Raw genomic sequence first — 18,482 nt, 5'->3', positions numbered from 1 at the left:
TTTCTATCACCTCTCTTCTCTTCCCCTCCCCATGTCAGCAAATAATCTGATAGTGGTTGAACATGTACCACCATACCAACATACTTCCCTATTAGGCATGTTATGAAAGAAAAATTAGAACTAAGGAGAGAAAATATCAGGAGAGAGAAAGAAACAACATAAAAGATTTTAAAAATGAACAAGGTATGCTTTGCTTTGCATTCAGATTCCATAGTTGTTTTTTTCTGGATGTGGATGGCATTTTCCATGACAAATTTCTCAGCATTATCCTTGATCACTGAAAGGCTGAGAGGAGCTGAGCTCATTATAACTGATTATCTCACAATGTTGCTGTTGATGTGTACAAGTGTTTTCCTGGTTCTATTCACTTTACTCATCATCAGTTCATGCAAGTCATTCCAGGTTTTTTGAAAGTTTGTCCACTCATTATTTCTTACAGAACAATATTATTCCATAGAATCATATACCATAACCTGTGCACTCATTCCCCATTTAATGGGCAATCCTTTAATTTCCAATTTTTTGCCATTACAAAAATATTTATGTACATATATGCCTTTCCCCTTTTCTTATGATCTCTATGAGATGCGGACCTAGTTTAAAGGGTATGCACAGATTGATTGCTTTTTGGGCATAGCTCCAAATTGCTCTCATGAAAGGTTGAATCAGTTCAGAACTCAACCAACAATGCATTAGTGTCACAATTTTCCTACAGCCTCTCTAATACTGATCATTTTCCTTTTTTTCATTTTTAAAATTCATCTTTCTATTTTTATTAATATTTTATTTTTCCGACTAGATGTATGAAAGTTTTTCAACTTCCATTACTTGCGAATTTGTTACATATTTTTCTACCACTCACCTTTTCCACCCCACTTTCTTCAGCAGCAGTCTAGTTAAAGTCGTATATATTCATTTGTGTTTAACATGTGTTTACATATTAGTCATTTTGTGTATGAGGAATTTGGACTAAGAGAAAAGAAAGAAAACCATGGGATAATAAGGAAAAACATGAAAAGTTTTAAAAAAGTGAATTAAAAAATTTTTTTAAATAGTAGCCATTTAGATTCTGTGGATTTTTGTTTGTTTTTTGGTTTCATTTTGTTTTCCTCTGGATGTGGATAGCATTGACAATAAGAGATCTCCCAGGGTGGTCCTTACCTTCTGAACTGCTGAGAGAAGCCGCACCCATCATATTTGGTCAACCCACAATTTTGCTTTCTTTCTCTCTCTGTCTCTGTCTTTCCCTCTCTCATTCTCAGAACTCAAAAGACTTCTCTCTCAATCTGCCCTCCTTTCTATCAGCTTCCCCTTCTCTTATCCCATTTCTATAACCAATTAAATATCTATGTTATGCACACACTTCCCTCTATACTTCCCCTCATCCTCCCCTCCACCATAATAGTTCTTTTGAGTCTCTTTTATGTCTGCAACTAGGTGACACAGTGGATAGAACACTGACCTTGGAATCAGAAAGACAGGAGTTTGAATCCAGCCTCAGTTAGTTACCACTTACTAGCTGTGTGCAAATCACTTAACTCTGCTGCACATCCAGGCCATCTCCAGTTGTCCTGATTCATATCTGGTCACTGGACCCAGATGGCTCCAGAGGAGAAACTGAGACTGGTGACTTAGCACTGCTCCCCCTCATTCAAATCCAATTCATGTACTTGTCATGGCATTACCACCCTGATGTCATGGTCTTCTTCAAGAATGAAGGACAAACATCATCATCATCATCATCAGTATCTGATAATTTACTCCACTCTATATTTCTCTTTCCCCTTCTCCCAGTGCATTCCTTTCTCACCCGTAATTTGAGTTTTTTGGATGATGATAATTTTTAGTTCATACCCATTGCCTCTGTCAATATAAACTCCTTCTAAGTACCTTAATGATGAAAAAGATTTTAGGAGTATGAGAACTCATTTGCCCTCCAGAATATCAAATTCAAAGATCTCAGATCCTTTAATGTAAGATAGAAACTGCTAAATCTTGCGCTATCCTGACAGTGACTCCATGATATTTGAATTGTTTCTTTCTGGCTGCTTACAAATATTTTCTCCTTGACCTGAAAGTTCTGGAATTTGGCTATCATATTCCTGGAAGTTTTCATTTTGGATATTATTCAGGAGATGATTTGTAGATTCTTTCAATTTCTATTTTATCCTCTGGTTCAAGAACATTAAAGCAGTTTTCCTTGATAATTTCTTGATGTATAGTGTGCAGCTTCTCTTTTTGATCATGGCTTTCAGATGGTCAAATAATTTTAAAATTATTTCTTTCTAGATCAGTTGTTTTTTCAAGGAGATATTTCACATTGTCTTCTATTTAGCCCATTTAGCTTTTATTTTATTGTTTCTTGATTTCTCATAGTCATTAGTTTCTATTTGTACAATTTTAATTTTTAAGGAATTATTTTCTTCAGTGAGCTTTAGTACCTCTTTTCACATTTGGCCAACTCTATAAAGAATTTTTTCTTCAGTACATTTTTGTCTCATTTTCCATGTGGACAATTCTCCTTTTAGGGCATATAATTACTTATTGGTCAATCCAATGATTTTCTTGTTATCAGTCTCATTTCTCTTCCCAGTTTTTTCTTTCTTTTTTTTTTTTAGTTTTTTTTTTTTTTGCAAGGCAATGTGGTTAAGTGGCTTGTCCAAGGCCACACAGCTAGGTAATTATTAAATGTCTGAGGTCAGATTTGAACTCAGGTACTCCTGACTACAGGACTAGTGTCTATCCACTGTGCCACCTAACCAGCCCCTCTCTAGCTCTTGATATTCAAAATCCTTTTTGAGCTTTCATGACCTGAAACCTGAGACCAATTTATGACTTTTGATATAGTTGTTTTGACTTTGTTTTGAGTTTGTGTTTGATCTTCCCTGTCACCATGATAATTTTCCATAATCAGGATCATTTTCTCCCATTTGTTCATTTTCTAGCCTGTTTTTTTTTAACTTTCAACTCTATGCTAAAGTGGAAAGGGCATTGTTCCAAGTTTTAGGTCTTGGTTTTTTACTACTTTTTGTGCCCATGTTCTGGTCTGTGAGTGACCACAAGCACTTTTCAGCCCTGAAATAGTGACCAAGGTCCCTGCTCCCCTGAGGTTTCAAATCCTGCTGAGCTTGTGCTCCTCCTTTCATTGGGACTAAGACCAGGTCTGCAACACAGACCCAAGATAGAGTAACTCAATAGATTCCTGCCATGGTGCCAGCAAAGAGACCCTTATAAATCTTTTTGATCAATTAGCATCTCTGGACTGAGAGGTGTGGTAATTGTCAATGCCACCAGTGATTCACTTGCCTTCAAGGCTGGTTTGCTTGCTAGGGACTGGTCTGCCCTGAGCTGTGCTCCACTCTCATCTCAGTGCATCAGACCTTTTCTGCCAAGTTATCCTGGGCTGAAAAATTATTTCATCTCATCCTTTTGTGAGTCCTGCCACTTTAGAATTTGTTTTGGAGGGGTTTAAGGGAATTTGAGTGAATCCCTGTCTTTTCTCCATCATGTTGGCTCCTTGTCTCTCATTTACATTGAATGTTATAATTACTTTTGTGCATTACTCTCCATCCCGTTCTTCCTCTCCTTCTCAGTCTTTCCTTTCACCCTATCCCTTCTCAGTTTTCTCATTTACTTCTAACCACTAACTTTCCTAAATCATAGGTTTATAAAGAATTCCTTCCTTTGCCTTTCCTCTTACTCTCCTATTCCTTAATGTATCCACCCCTTTAAGAATCTCTCCCTTATCTTCTCTACTTCTTTATAAATTTCTACTTCTTTATAACTTTAGAAGGCTTTTATAATCTTCTAGATCTGTATGTTATTTTCACTTTAACCCAGGTCTGATAAGGATATGGCTTCAGCATTACTAGCCCTTTACCCCTACCAGTTTCCATTGTAATTCCATTCACATCTCATTTGTAAAAGATAATTGCTCCATTTTACCTCTCCCTATCCAATTTTATTTTTCAGAATCATCTCATTATACTCAATTTAACTCCGTCTTCTATCTATCTATCTATCTATCTATCTATCTATCTATCTATCTATCTATCTACTCTTTCAAACTAACCAAGTCATGATAATATTAAGAGTACAGATTTTCCCATATAAGTAAACAGTTTGACCTATTGAGTCCATTATAACTGATTCCTCCCAAGATATCAAACTTCAGCTTACCCCTCTGTCCTATAATTGAAACCAGGGACTCCATTCTCCTGCAAGTGCCTGCAGTCAGCAGGTCCCCACTTTTCTGCTACTACCCTTACCAGGTATACGTTCACTCCTCATCCACAGCTGCAGCCTGAGATTGTGTCTCATAAGCAGAGTGGCATTCAGTGACAAGGCATAGGAAAGTCATTCAATCTTCCCTTGTTCAGTCTTCTGATCCCCAATCGTGTGAAAGTTTCTGAAGCTGAGGCTGGTGTCCAACACAGCTGTTTCCAAGCTTTATTTCTTGATTCAGCAGAGTCTACCTGGAATTGTTTGCCCTTTAATGGAGTCATGTCCTCTCAAGTTAGCTCAGGATGGCAAATATTTTCCTGGACATTTAATTATTTCTATAGCTAACAGTTAACTCTGAGGTGATTTTTTTCCTGTCCAATTGTGCCATCTTCCCAGAATCCTCTCCATGTCTTTTCCTTTTTGAGGGGTGGTGTTGAGGCAATAGGGTTGTGTCTTGCCCAAGATCACACAGTTAAGTAATTATTCAGTGTCTGAGGTCTGATTTGAATTCAGGTCCTCCTGACTCCATGGCCAATGCTCTATTCACTGTGCCACCTAGTTGCTGCCTCCATGACTTCTAGAAATATGTCTAGACTTTTTAAAAAATATCAATAGCTTTCCAGTATTTTATTTATTGAGAATTATTCTTATCCTTATGCATTCGAATCAGTTCCCAATAGACTTGCGTATATCAAACCTCTACCTGAGAAACTTTCTACTTGACTTTTCTGCCTTCTAAGTTTTTAGTTTTACAAATTCCTTTCATTTTTTATATAATCAAATTGTCCATTTTATCTCCTCTTATTATGACAATCTCTTGCTTGATGAATTCTTCTCACACGTAACTGAAAGTTTCATCTTCTTCCCCATTCATCTAGTTTGCTTATGGGTCATAAGGGAGCTTAAAGAGAACCAGGACTTCTGGTATAGGAGCTTGCTAAGCTCTTTTCAGGACTGCTCTTCCTCTTTTGGGGTCTACCTGGCACTCAGTTCTCACATGTGGCTTCAAAAAGCCATAGAATATGTAACAGTCACACCTTGATAAGATCTTAGCAGACACACTAAATGAGGTTGAGAGTAACCACCAATAAGCCATAAATCCATGTTAGTTGGGGGGGGGGGGGCTCTCTACCTCAAGCATGTGAAGAGATCCCCAGTGGACTGGGTGAATGAGAACACTTTGGTTCAACTGCCATAAGACAGCTGAAGCAGGAACTCTGAAATGCTTAGAGCTTGATCAGATATCAAGGATACCAAGGTCAGCCACTGCATCCTTGACTTTTGCCAGCTGTTTTGAGGTTTTTTTTTTTTGCCACTGAACACTGATGACTGAGGCTGATGACTGCATAGCTCTGCCTCACTTAAATCTAGTTTATGCACAAATCAAAAGATAGCACCCATGCAATATCTCAAAGTTCTGTGAGGATATACTTGGAGCTGTAGTGGCCTAGACCATAGGGCTGTCTTATTGGACTGCAGGAACAGTGGGATTCAGCAGTCCTCTGAGTATCGGAGCAACTTTTTTTGAAGGATTTCACTGCTCACCTACTGTTTTCAGGAAGCAGTTAGAAAATGTACACTAAAAATTGCTTCATCCAATCCTGGTCAACTTATATGTAGCAGGTGAGGATTCCACCCTGTGGTTAAAATATAAAAAGAGGATAAAGCACCGGCCCTGGAGTCAGGAGTACCTGGGTTCAAATCTGGTCTTAGACACTTAATAATTACCTAGCTGTGTGGCCTTGGGCAAGCCACTTAACCTCATTTGCCTTGCAAAAACCTAAAAAAAATATAAAAAGAATGCACAAAAACTTTTGTGAAGATAATTCTACTGCCCACTGACAGGGAATGTGCACATGCTTATGAGCAATAAGAAATCCAGTATACCTTAAGGATGAACTGTTTTTGATGCAAGAAATGTGTCATCCTATGTGGAACTCTGATTTTTCTTATGACTATTTTGTTTCACTTGACATTAGAAGCACCTGTTAGAATATAAGCAAATTATTTTCATCCCCTAAGGTATTCTAATTGTTTAGGAGGATTTATAAAACAATGGTTTGTGTTTATGTCAATTTGAATATGGATAAATAAATGAATATATTTACTATAATTTTTGTGAAATCTGGGTCTAGATGCAATTTGAGATTATTATATTTTTACATTCCAAAATTTTGGTTATTTCATTTTTAAACAGTCCTTATGTGTAACAACTGATAGCATGAGTTGTGAGCTTTTTGATAATTGTTACCACTGTAAGATTATAGTCATGACATGTCATATTCTGATCTTTTAGAGCTGAATTCACTCTTGATTATGGGAATTTGCCCTAATGACCTCATGAGACTGAAAACTGTCCTTCTATCTGAGTATGAATCCGGGCACTGAAATTTTATGTTGAACTAAAGACCTATGAGGCTGGTAACCCTATGAAATTGGGATACTGCAGGTAACAGGTTTAAGCTGGACTTTCCTAACTCGGTTTTCAAATACATCATTTGAAAATGTCCCGCCTGGCAGATTTAAAATTTGGATCAAGGCATTTGGTCATCTATATAACCTTACCTGGAAACTGACATATCAATAAAAAAGGAAAATTTTCCTTTCTTATGTCCCTAATCCTTATGGTAAATTCCTGTAATCATGTCGTGATTACAGGTACAAAAATGTTAATTTATGCCATTTTTTTACTTGCAATTATTTAAATTCTAATTGTCAGGCTAGTATATGATCTTGGCATGTTGTCAGCTACATGTTCCTTTGAGAATTAAGTTCCTTTAACTTTTCAAAGTGCTTAGGGGATATTTAAACAAATATTTTTTTTGTAACATCAGAATATGATTCTCCATCATAACTTTCTCAAGTTCTGTTTTAAGGAATGTTAGTCAACTAAATATATTCAAAGAAGGATGACCTGTGGTCTATTTTTAAAATGTTCCTTAAAATTTTTTTAAGAGAAATTATTTTCAGCTAAGATTTTTTTTATTCTTTTAAAATCTGGGCAAAAAAGTTAGAAATGTTTTATTTATAAATCACCAACTAGATACACACTATTCTAAAATGATTATCAAATATGTATGTTACAAACTCAAATTGATTTGGAAAATATTACATGAATTTACTTTTTTAGCAGAATCCTTTTTATTATGGGAATTATTTTTGTTAATGGAATAGCATCTTCCAAATGGGTGAAATAAATGAATAATGCCAAGTATAAAACAGGTTTGTTTGCATAAAACTAGTTTGATTTCAAATGTCATATTTGTAACTAAATTCTCTGTGTGACTATTGGCAAATCATATTGTAATTACTATGATCTAGGAGGTTCTGAAATTATAAGTATTGAACTGATAAAATTTGTGTTGAGATATTTTTTCCTAGAAAGGCACGTAACCAAGTGTAGTCTTTGAGAGAACCCAGAGGATATAGTACACCTGATGTTTCCAGAAGAAAAAGAAATGGACCAGAATTTTATCTTATTCTTTTTCTCCCCTCTGCACTTATTATTAGTGTTATTTAATCAAAGCAGAATGTCCCCTTTTGATCTTTTAACTTGCACCCTTGATTCTGTAAATGCATCATCCATTCTTATGCTCCACTTAGACATTTATGTTGCCTCCCATCTCTTAGTTCAGGAGATGCTATTTCTCCAATATGCCCCTCTTTTCTTTATAATTTTTTTCTTTATTTGATCTATAGTTTACTTAAGTGATGTCATTTTAGATCAAAATGGGGGAATGTCAAAGTTAATTTTTATAGATGATGTTACTGGCCAAAGTCTATGTTCTTGATATATAACTAAGGATTATGTATTTGGAATTTCTATCTTTCCTAATGTTGTCTGTTCTAACAATCACAGGGAGACAGATGAGTAGAAATTGGGAAACCTGACTTTTTTTTTTATTGTGAAAACCACATAGGTTTCTGATATTTGTTAAATTTTAAATTCAGGTATAACATAATTATCTTTTTTAAGCAATGTAATGATATATTTGTGAGCAAATGCTTGATCCAATTTACCTGCCACCAGAAGTTTTAGTGATCCCCTTATTCTTTTTAATACCTCTCTTTTTCTCAGTTAGGGTGGTCATCTTGGATAGATGGCCTCCACCTATAGGTTTCTCAATCTTAGAAAATAAAGATTATGTCTAACATTTTTCTCTCATATTATTTTAATCCTAAAATTTTAAGGTTTACATTATCCACCTCTTCAATGTTACCTCTGCCAGATTTATGTCAATATCCTTGTCTCTGTGTTCTTTTATAAAGGACTCTCTCTATTGCCATTTCTGTCCTTACCTGATGCATTTATTCTCTTCTACACCTGTTGTTTGAGGTATTTGAAAAGCAAACAATCTTTTCAGTTCTGGTTTTATTTCTAAAACAATTAAACTCTTCTTTATTGTTGAACATCGATATTTTGTCCTATGTAGTTAAGTTTAGATTTCTAAGATAGCTTTCAGAAATGTCTTTTCCTTTGTATAAGAAGACCTTTCTTCTGATAGCTGTTGAAATTATAATTTCTGAATTGAATTGTTAAATTGAACTTCTGGGTGTCTTGAAGTTTGCAGTCTAGGGTTTTTTCTGTAGGCAATCTGAATTTTGAATTGGAGCTTCATTTTCTATTTTTCAGAAGCAATGAGCTCTCTTCTATTATTTCCTTGATTATGATGTTAAGTTTTTTGTCCTATTATGTTCTTTTGGGAGACCTTTCATCTCAATACATCATGTCTTTCAGATCTAAATTTTTTATTTCTCTTCTGTTAGATTGTCTTTCCCTTCTGTAATTGCATTACCTAATGACAATTCTTTTTTGTTTCCTTGGTGAGGTTTGCAAAAGTAGAATCAAGTGTTTCAACTCTTCTCTTCATTATTTTTGTTTTGTAAGACATAAATTCTACTCTCATTTCTTTTAAACCAGTTAGGAATCATATTCTCCTTACTCTTCTGTCTCACCAGGGGCTGGGTTGTTTTAGTTCACTTTGCTGTATTTATTCATAGATGTCTGAAATAATTTATGAGATCTGGTGCAATATATCCCTCTGTCATTACTGTTTTTCCTGATTGATCTATTTGTTTTGTGATTTTTTTCCTTCTTTGTACTTTCTTTTATTCTCTCCACGTCCCTCACTTTACCCCCACCATCCTGTTTTACTTTTATTAGCTCTCACTTCTGATGAGTACAGGGTGGGAGATCTTAGAGCCTCATCCCACCATGAAGAATTCACAGTTCACCAGTCTAAGTCTCTGCCCCAGTTGACTTTTTTTTTAGCTTTTACAAAGGAATATTTATTTATTGAGAGGGTATAGCAAGGACAAAAGTGATAAAAAACACTTTCCCACCCTCCTCCCCAAACCAAGAGGCACATTTTCCATTCTTTTTTTTTTGTTTTGTTTTTCTTTTCGCAAAGCAATAAGGTTAAGTGACTTGCCCAAGAGTGTCTGAGGTCAAATTTGAATTCAGGTCCTCCTGATTCCAGGGCAGGTGCTCTATCCACTGCACTACCTAGCTGCCCCTCACATTTTTCATTCTTACACACACAAATATACCCAGTTGACTTCTGAGTGGTCAGAATAGGTGTCAACTGGACACTAACTTTTCCTTTAGGCTTGGTGGAGTACTGCATAACCTACTGGCCTCATCCCATCCCTCCACACATACATATACATTCTCCTCTCCTAGTGATGGTGATGGTGTATCTCCCTCAGTTTCTTAGTTTTCTGGTCCCAGCACTGGCAAGCATAGATTGCAGCACTGATGATTCTAGGATGCAGTGCCCCCCCCCCCCCGGAAAGGTTTTTGTTCCTAAAGGGCTGTGGTCAAGCTGACCAGCATGGCCTGAGCATTTCTATGGTACTGGAAGAGAGAAGGGGATGAAAGCAAGGGTAGATTCTGATGCAAGCCTGTGAAAAATCACTGAGTGTTAGGTTTCCAAAGGATGTATCACTTGACGAGAGGATATAATTGGACAGGATTTCATAGGTAACTATCAGAACAATACATCACAAAGGCAAGGGTCCCAGGGGTGATTGATTAGGCCAAATGATTCAGGTTACATGCAGGAATGTGGAAGTAAGACAAAAGGAAAGGTAATAAAAGAAATGAACAACCAATCAAAGAACTGGTAGAATTCTTTAAGCCCGACCTAAACTACCAGTACCTAAACCAGCTCAAAATAGAAAGGGTTCAACCAGGGTCTCTGACCTATCTCAAGCATGCACACTTAAAAAGCTTCATGCATATTAATTTACACACCTTCTGTGATGATTGAGGCTCATTAACAAAACATGTGTTGTATGGTGAGGGGGGGACATATTAAGGGGTGTTATGAGGTGAGCATAGTGATTAGATTATACCCCTGATGATGAGGACCTATCCTGACTTGAAAAGGAGGGGAAAAAGCTTTCCAAACCATATTTAAGATCAGAAATTGTTGCAATTCATGGTGCCTCTCGCTAGGGGGAGCACCTGCTTCCTACAAGAAAAAATAATTAAATTTATTAATTTATTAATAAAGAGGGCAATTTGGTAATTAAAAATTGTTTTCTTATCAACTTCTCAGCAGCCAACAAAGTAGAAGTTTTGTTTTTGATTTTTTTAGGAGAAATGCAATGTGTTCCTTTGTATTGATTTTGTTAATTATTTCAACTTGTATGCCTTTTTAAAAAAGAGATAAGGGGAGGATTCTTCAGAAAATTCCAAACTCTCCAGATCTCCTTCACAAACAAGTCAAAAAAATACCTCACAGTGAACATGGAGTAGCAAAAGTAAACAAATGTTAGAACAGAACAATGAACCTCCTTGGGACAACCAGAGCAGATCCAAAGAAGGATCCCAGGACTAAGTTTATTCCAGTGAAGTATAAACAACTCCAGGCTAGTTCTCTGAAACAGCAAGAAGCAGCCCTAGGAGTAAGCAGGTTGGGAGATAGCTTCTGCCTCAGCAACAGGAATTCTTACCTCCCAGATAGTGTGGGAAGTCAAGATGTATGAGCTAGGGAAAAGAGGGGGAACCTTTGCTGAGAAGGGACACCAGGTCCAGCTGTAACTGTGGATGAGATCCTAGGCAAGAAGGAACCAGTACACACCAGGGGAGTGGAGAAGCAGTACCTGGGGGACATTGGTTGAGGACCTTACAAGGAGAACTGAGTTCTTGGTTTTGATGCCAGGCTAGAGGGAGAACAGAATATTATAGTATGTCTGACTGTGGGTAGTCAGAGAAATATGAGCTTGGAATGCCCTACCAAGTTGGGCACAAATAGTCCATGTGAACACCTGGGATGGTTACTGTAACCTTACTTATCTCATATTTCCTTTGAGCTGCTTCTCTTGTGACTTGCTCAAAGAGTATAACACCCTCTTTGATGAGAGTCCTGTGTCAGTGTCTCCCATGCTGCTCAATCATTAAAGTTTTTAAGAGAAACCTTCAAGGTGAACTTCTATCACTTCTGATCCCTTGTGAGCCCTTGCCCTATATGAGTTCTCCATAAAAGTCTTATTGGCAAGCATGTTTGGCACCCTAACCATGGGACTAGCTCATCATATTTGTGCTCTCTGGTAGCATATTGATTGTTCCTCCGTCATCCAAATGAAAGACCAGTCTTCTGCCAAGGACTTTACCAGCAATAAATAAAAGAGAAACCCCCCTGTGATTGTCACAGGACAACTTCTTCATGCCAGATATCCTGGAAAATTTCAGTCAGCTTTTGTATGATTCTTCACCTTGTAAATCTCCACTGAATTAGAATCTGTACCAGATTCTGTGCCACGCTAAGAACATTCAAAATCTCCTCTTCAGTTAGACATTCAGCTAGGGACACAGTGACTTCACATTGCTTGATGACGGTCTGTTAAGAACACTAGGGAATTGTTTGATCCATTTCTCTAGGATCATGTCCCTATCATTAATCAATGTACCTCCATTACTATGGAGTAGTTGGGATACACCATATATCTTTTGTCTATAAATAGCCTTTAGTGCATCATAAAAATACTTTGGATTGTTACTATCTACATAAAACTGAATTTCATCTGTCTTCTAACTGAGCCAAGAGTTCTGCATCTCTCTAAACTTCATTTGCACTTTACTTTTGATGGATGTTACCTTCTTGGAAATGGGTAAACTATTCTGCTGGTAAACCCCTGAGGAATTCTCATTTTTCATTTAACAACTTCTGCATTTCCCCAACATTTTCATCAAATCTGTCTTGATGTTTGCAAGTATTCTGACCCAGATGAGCAAATGGAGTGCTATACACCAGATCTCTGAAAGTTGCCTATTCCTTCTCTGCTCCACTGTGTATTGGCTCAGTTTTCCCTCCAAGTTAGCAAAAAACTGTTCCCATTCAGAGAGAATCTCTTGACATTAATTCTTCTAGTGGTCATTTTGCCTTGGGGGCCACTGCTTTGGTTGAATGTGAATATTTAGCTTGGAGAGGATAAGTTTGTGATGAGTCTAGTACTCTGCACTTCACATTGCCTTTGTCATTCTCACATCCTATTTCTTCTCCTTTCATGTAGTGTATTAGATGCCAGTGTTTGCTGTGAGGGTGTATCCGGGAAGTTTTATTGCATTTAGGTAAATGGAAGACAGTGTGTTTGATGAGAAGGTCATGAGATGCACATGTCTTCAGTAGTAAGTAACCATTGCTATTGCTGTTTCTGACTTCATTTCTCCCAAGGACTCCGTTATGTCTGGTAGTCTAAGCCTACCTACACTAGCATTAAAGTCACCCAGAATTAGAAGCTTGTCCTCTATCGGTACAGTGATGATAAGGGTCTTCAGGTCTTCATAAAATTTTTCTTTGCCTTCATCAGTCAGGGTTTGTCATGGTGGGAGCATGATGATGGTAGCATGTCATTTTCCTTCAAGTGGCATTGCATTGTCATGAGCCCAGAGTTCACTCTTTTTGGCAGGCAAACTTGCTGACTAGATTAGTTTTGATTGCAAAACCTATCCTAGCTTCAATGTGCAGTCATTCCAGAAAAACTCTGACTTCAGTAAACTGACCTTCATTTCCCAGTCTTGTTTCACTCAGGGCTGCTATTTGGATGTGATAACAACTGAGTTCCCTTGCAACAAGAGCTGTTCATCTTTCAAGTCTATTGGATCTTATGTTGTCTATGAGTTTGGGCATATTACATGTACTGATGGTGAGTGGAATCTTTTTTTAAGTTTTTGTACATTTTTTTGTGTGTTTCAACTAAAGATTGAGATCCCCATCTGCCCCCATAATCAGATCAGGGTTGGATTAACACAATTTTCAGGGCAGCTTTTCTGGCCCCTTCCTCAAGTGAATAGTATGATTCTTAAATGGCTGCTCTGGTACCCAGGGAGCTTCCAAATCCTACTGCTGCTTTCAGTGAGGAAATGACCCTATGACCTGGGTCACTGTGTGCAGGATTGTAACTACAGCTCCCAGTGTGTCCACACCTGCTGCTTCATTACTTGCTTGTTGCCATAGCACATTGAGATAGGAATGGTAAAGTGGTATGGGAGTTATCTTTAGAACTGGCTTTAAGTGAGATAGAATTGTAGAAAGTCATCAATCTCACTCTCTTCCAAAGTTATCACTGCCCAATGGCAGGAGAGTGTCAAGACAACTGGTTATGGTTTGAGATGTAGTGGATACTCTTAGCATCTTTTTCTTTTTTAATTTTAGAAAGGTTTTATTAATTTTGAGTTTTAATTTTCCCCCCAATCTTTTTTAAGCACTCCACAGTGCCTACTTCAGTTGCCTTCATGAATGAGTGAATTGTTCTCAATTCATCCATTTCACCAGTGGAAGACTTCACATGCTTGGGGTAGATATCCTCCACAACTCACCAAAGAATTCAAAACTTCTCAGTTACCCACAACATGGTTAAGCCCATCTGGCTGAAAGGGTTTACTGGAGTGTGGTCGCTGTGCCTGCTATAGCTTATTGGAGCCATAGATGAGAGTTACTTGTCTTAGGCAGACATTAAAGGTGGAAAGCAGCCCTGAAAAGGACTCAGCAACCCTCACAACAGAGGTACTAGTCTTCTTTGAAAACACTGAACTCCCACTGAACATAGCAGGTGCTATATAAATGTTAGCTATTCTTTTTATCATTGTCATTTTGATCTTGACTTTTTTCTTCCCCAATTCTGCTTTTTTTAGGCCACTTTATCCTCATTTCTCATATTCCCTTACTTCTCTGTTAAACCAAATTTATTTTTATTCTATAACTCTTTTCAAGTAGATCAATTAAGAGTGAGATATATGGCATAATGTGTCTTCTCAAACCATTTCCACATTTGTAAAGTAGATTATGAGCCCTGTGATAGCAGGGACTAGCTTTTTAGTTCTTGATAACCTCAGGGCTTGGCACAGTATCTAAAACAGAAGGTACTTAATCAATTTTTACTGGTTGACTGACAGAGCCACAGCCTCTACCTGAACCCCTGGTGTTCTGGCCTCTGTCCTAATTGTCAAGTGCATGTTTTGGCCTAAGCCCACATTTCTGTCTCTTTCTTGCACCTAATTTATTTATGTAGGCACCTCTGTCAGGTTCTGACCCTGATGGAACCTGGACAAACCCAATAATGAAATTAAAGATGCTTTTTTTAAGGGTCTCCCAATATGGGATACCTGGGGGTCTCTAGCTCTCAAGTCCCTAAATAAGGTGTCACATGAGCCTAATGAACACAGAAATCAAGAAAGGGGCTTCGCCTGATGATTTATGCAGAATTTTGCCTTGGATTATTTCCAACTATGGCAAATGCCTTCACTTTCACTCATGCTACTGAATGGAGAGAGAAAATCACGAAACCAGGCTGCCTGGGTTGACTACAAATTTAGGCTACATAATTTCAACTGTGCCGAGACAATTCTTTGACATCTCCCTGATTCCCTATGCCACTCACTACAGCAATTTTTCCAAATCTTTTCATTTCTCTCCAATAGCTTGCTTCCAACTCCCCCCATTTGCCTCACCTGAGAATTTCACTGAAAAAAATCTGCCAATTATTTAGAACTGTACTATCTTCTTCCTCCTATCACAAAAATCAGATGCCTTTTCACTTTTGAAAAAATGAAAAGGTCACCTTCTGCTTGTTAAGGGAAATCTTTTATATGTGCAAAATAATCCCATTCTATCCCATCATCTATTTCAGAAATTCCTCAATTAGTAACACACTTTTTTAGCCTCTCCCACACTGATTCCTTTCCGACACACACAGACACAGACACAGACAGACAGACAGACACACACACCCCCAAACCAATTTCTCTCTAATCCTAAAAACACTCTCAATGATCTATGTATCCCATGAGAAAATGTTATATCTTTTTTCCTCTAGCTAAACAGCTAGAGATGGACATTTATAACTGATATATCCAACTCCTTTTCCTTACCTCCTCTGAAACTCTTTGCAGTCTAGCTCCCAATTTCATTGTTCAACTGAAACTTCTTTCTTCAAAATTACCAATAATCTTGAAATTTCTAAACTCAATGGCCATTAATCCTCATCCTTCTTGACTCTTCTATAGGCTTTGACACTGTCAATCATCCTGTTTTCCTCTAATATTTAGTGATACTACTCTCTGGTTCTCTTTTTGTCCCCATAAGCAAAATGAAACTCAGTATCTTTTCCTCAACTCTCCTTCTTTCTTTTCTAATGACCCGAGGCATTCTCCAATAGTTCAGGCTAAGAAATGAAGTGCCAGACATGCCTCATTGACTCTCCAATACTCACATTCCTAATTTCTTTATTCAATCTGTTGCAAAGTCCTGTTGGTTCCACCTTATCTTCCATTTACCCCCCCCCAACACTGTCATTTTCTTGGTTCAGGTCCCAATCACCTCACACCTGAAATACTGCAAGAGCCGGCTGGTCCAGTTGCCTCAAGTCTCCCACCAGTCCAGTCAATCTTCTACCCAGTCGAGTTCATCTTCCAAAAGCTGATTCTTATCCTTCATTATCGAAAAAGACCAAAATGACATCATTATGTTAGAGATGAGTTGCAATGTGGCTGACTGTAGTTGATCAGACTAATATGAGCTCAGAATACCCTCCCATAAATAGTCCAGTGAACACCTAGGGTGTTTACTTTAAACTTACATATTTCATGTTTCCTTTAAGTTGCTTCAATTCTACTTTGTTCATAGAGCATGATGTCCTCTCTGATGTGAGTTCTCCATAAAATAGTTTTTTGGCAACCATATGTCTGGCATTCTAACAGTGTGACCAGCCCACTGTAGTTGCACTCTCTGAAGTAATATCAAGGAAGACCAAAATGACATCATTGTGTTAGAGAGAATTTAAAGTGTGTCCAATTGTGGCTGATCAGAGCAATTCAAGCTCAGAAGGCTCTACCACAGGTCAGGCACAAATAGTCTATGTGAATACCTTGGGTGTTGCATATCTTGCATATCTCATGCTTCCTTTGAACTTCTTCAATTCTGCTTTACTTGGACTTCCCGCCAAGATGGTGGAGAGAAGACAGGTACAGTTCTAAAGTCTCCTGATCTTTTCCCCATCTATCATATGAAACAAACCTCTTAAAAGAAATCTGATCCACAAAACCCAGAAAGAAAAGCCAGGAGAAAGAACATCTACCTCAGGATTTGTCTCCCCCAGCAGCACTGGATGAATTTGGGTGGGTGAGTCTGGGCTCAGAGGGAGGATCAGCCCCTGATAAACCAGATTAACAGCTGAATTGGAGCCAGGAGTCTGAGGGCCCCAAAGCCAGACCTGCTGGAACAGAGGTGGGGCTACACAGCAGGGGCTTGAGTCAACTAGGGAGCAGAGGCACTGGTGTTGCTGCTGTCCCTGGGGAGCTTGCAGACAGGGCTGGGGGGGGGGGGGGAGTTCCAGTGCAGGAGAACTGCAGACAACATCCCTGGGCTCCTCTGGTTTGAGGAACTAAGAGTCCACACCACCATTACAGCTCAGACCTCTTCCCTGAACAAACAAATGCAAACTAGTTCTGCCTCAGGCCCAGGTGTGTGAGCAGAAGAACCAGCCCAGCTGACAAATGACTCCAGGCCAGGGTAAAGACCACCACTGATTGAAGGCAAAAGAATTCAATAGCTCCAACTCCTCCATTCAAGCAAAGGGAGAAGGCCTCAACAATCAAGGTCACAGATACTCCAGAGAAAGCAATGAACACCTCCTACTGGCCAGCCAGAGAAAGTGCACTCAGTTAGTAAAGCCTCTAGCAATACCAAGCCCCTGTGAACCAGGCCCTCCCCAACTCAAGGTCTTAGCAAAATGAAGAAGGGTCAGCGGAAAGGTGGACCCATAGAAAAATTCTTGGAAAGGAAAGACCCTAACTCAGAGAGACCTGGAATCTCTGAGGAGAATACGATCTGGTTTTCAGCACAGAAAGACTTCCTTGAAGAAATAAGGAAGGAGCTTAAAAATTTGGGAGAGACAATTAATACCTTGCAACAAGAAAACAAAACCTTAGAAAGTACAATTGGACAAATACAAAAATGAGAATAATTCTCTCAGATCCTCAATTGGGCAAATGCAAAAAGAAAATAATTCTCTCAAAACCTCAACTGCTCAAATGGAAAGCTCTTTCAAAAGTAGAATTGACCAATTGGAAAAGGAGTTGCAAAAGGTTAATGAAGAAAACTCCCGCCCCGGCCCCAAATGGAGTCTACAGAAACTAATGACTCCATGAGACAGCAAGAGTCAGTTAAACAAAATCAAAAAATAGGAAAAAATAGAAGAAAATGTAAAATACCTCATCAACAAAACCATTGACGTCGAGAATAGATTGAGGAGGGGAAACCTGAAAATTATAGGACTTCCTGAAAACCCTGAAGAGAAAAAAGCCTGGACAATATTACAGGATCTAGTGATGGAAAAATGCCCTGATATTAAGGAATCAGAGGGCAAAGTAGTTACTGAAAGAGTACATCAATTCCCCACCACAAAAAGATCCTAAAATGAAAACACCAAGGAATGTTGTGGCCAAACTCCAGAACTATCAGATAAAAGAGAAAATCCTGCAAGCAGCCAGAAAGAAACAATTTTTTTTAGGTTTTTTTTTTTGCAAGGCCACACAGCTAGATAATTATTAAATGTCTGAGACCAGATTTGAACCCAGGTACTCCTGACTCCAAGGCCGGTGCTTTATCCACTGTGCCACCTAGCTGCCCCAGAAAGAAACAATTTAAATATCAAGGAGCTACAGTAAGGATCATGCAGGACTGGGCTGCATCAACATTAAGGAATCGAATGGCCTGGAATGAGATATTTGGAAGAGCAAGGGAGTTCGGAAT

General features: G+C 38.3%; 1 protein-coding gene across 1 annotated transcript in view; it reads right to left on the bottom strand.

The window, feature by feature from the left end:
• LOC141493174 (uncharacterized) overlaps positions 1–16,160 on the bottom strand; it is a 37,464-nt gene extending 21,304 nt beyond the window's left edge. Inside the window, exon 1 of the mRNA XM_074194134.1 lies at positions 16,057–16,160. The gene's annotated coding sequence lies outside the window, so the exon portion shown is untranslated. The remainder of the gene's footprint in view (positions 1–16,056) is intronic.
• Positions 16,161–18,482: the final 2,322 nt, after the last annotated feature.

This window comes from Macrotis lagotis, chromosome 1 (genome assembly GCF_037893015.1).
Source record: "Macrotis lagotis isolate mMagLag1 chromosome 1, bilby.v1.9.chrom.fasta, whole genome shotgun sequence".
Taxonomy (NCBI): domain Eukaryota; kingdom Metazoa; phylum Chordata; class Mammalia; order Peramelemorphia; family Peramelidae; genus Macrotis; species Macrotis lagotis.
The sequence above is the reverse complement of the archived record's forward strand: the minus strand, read 5'-3'. Positions and strand labels throughout refer to the sequence as shown.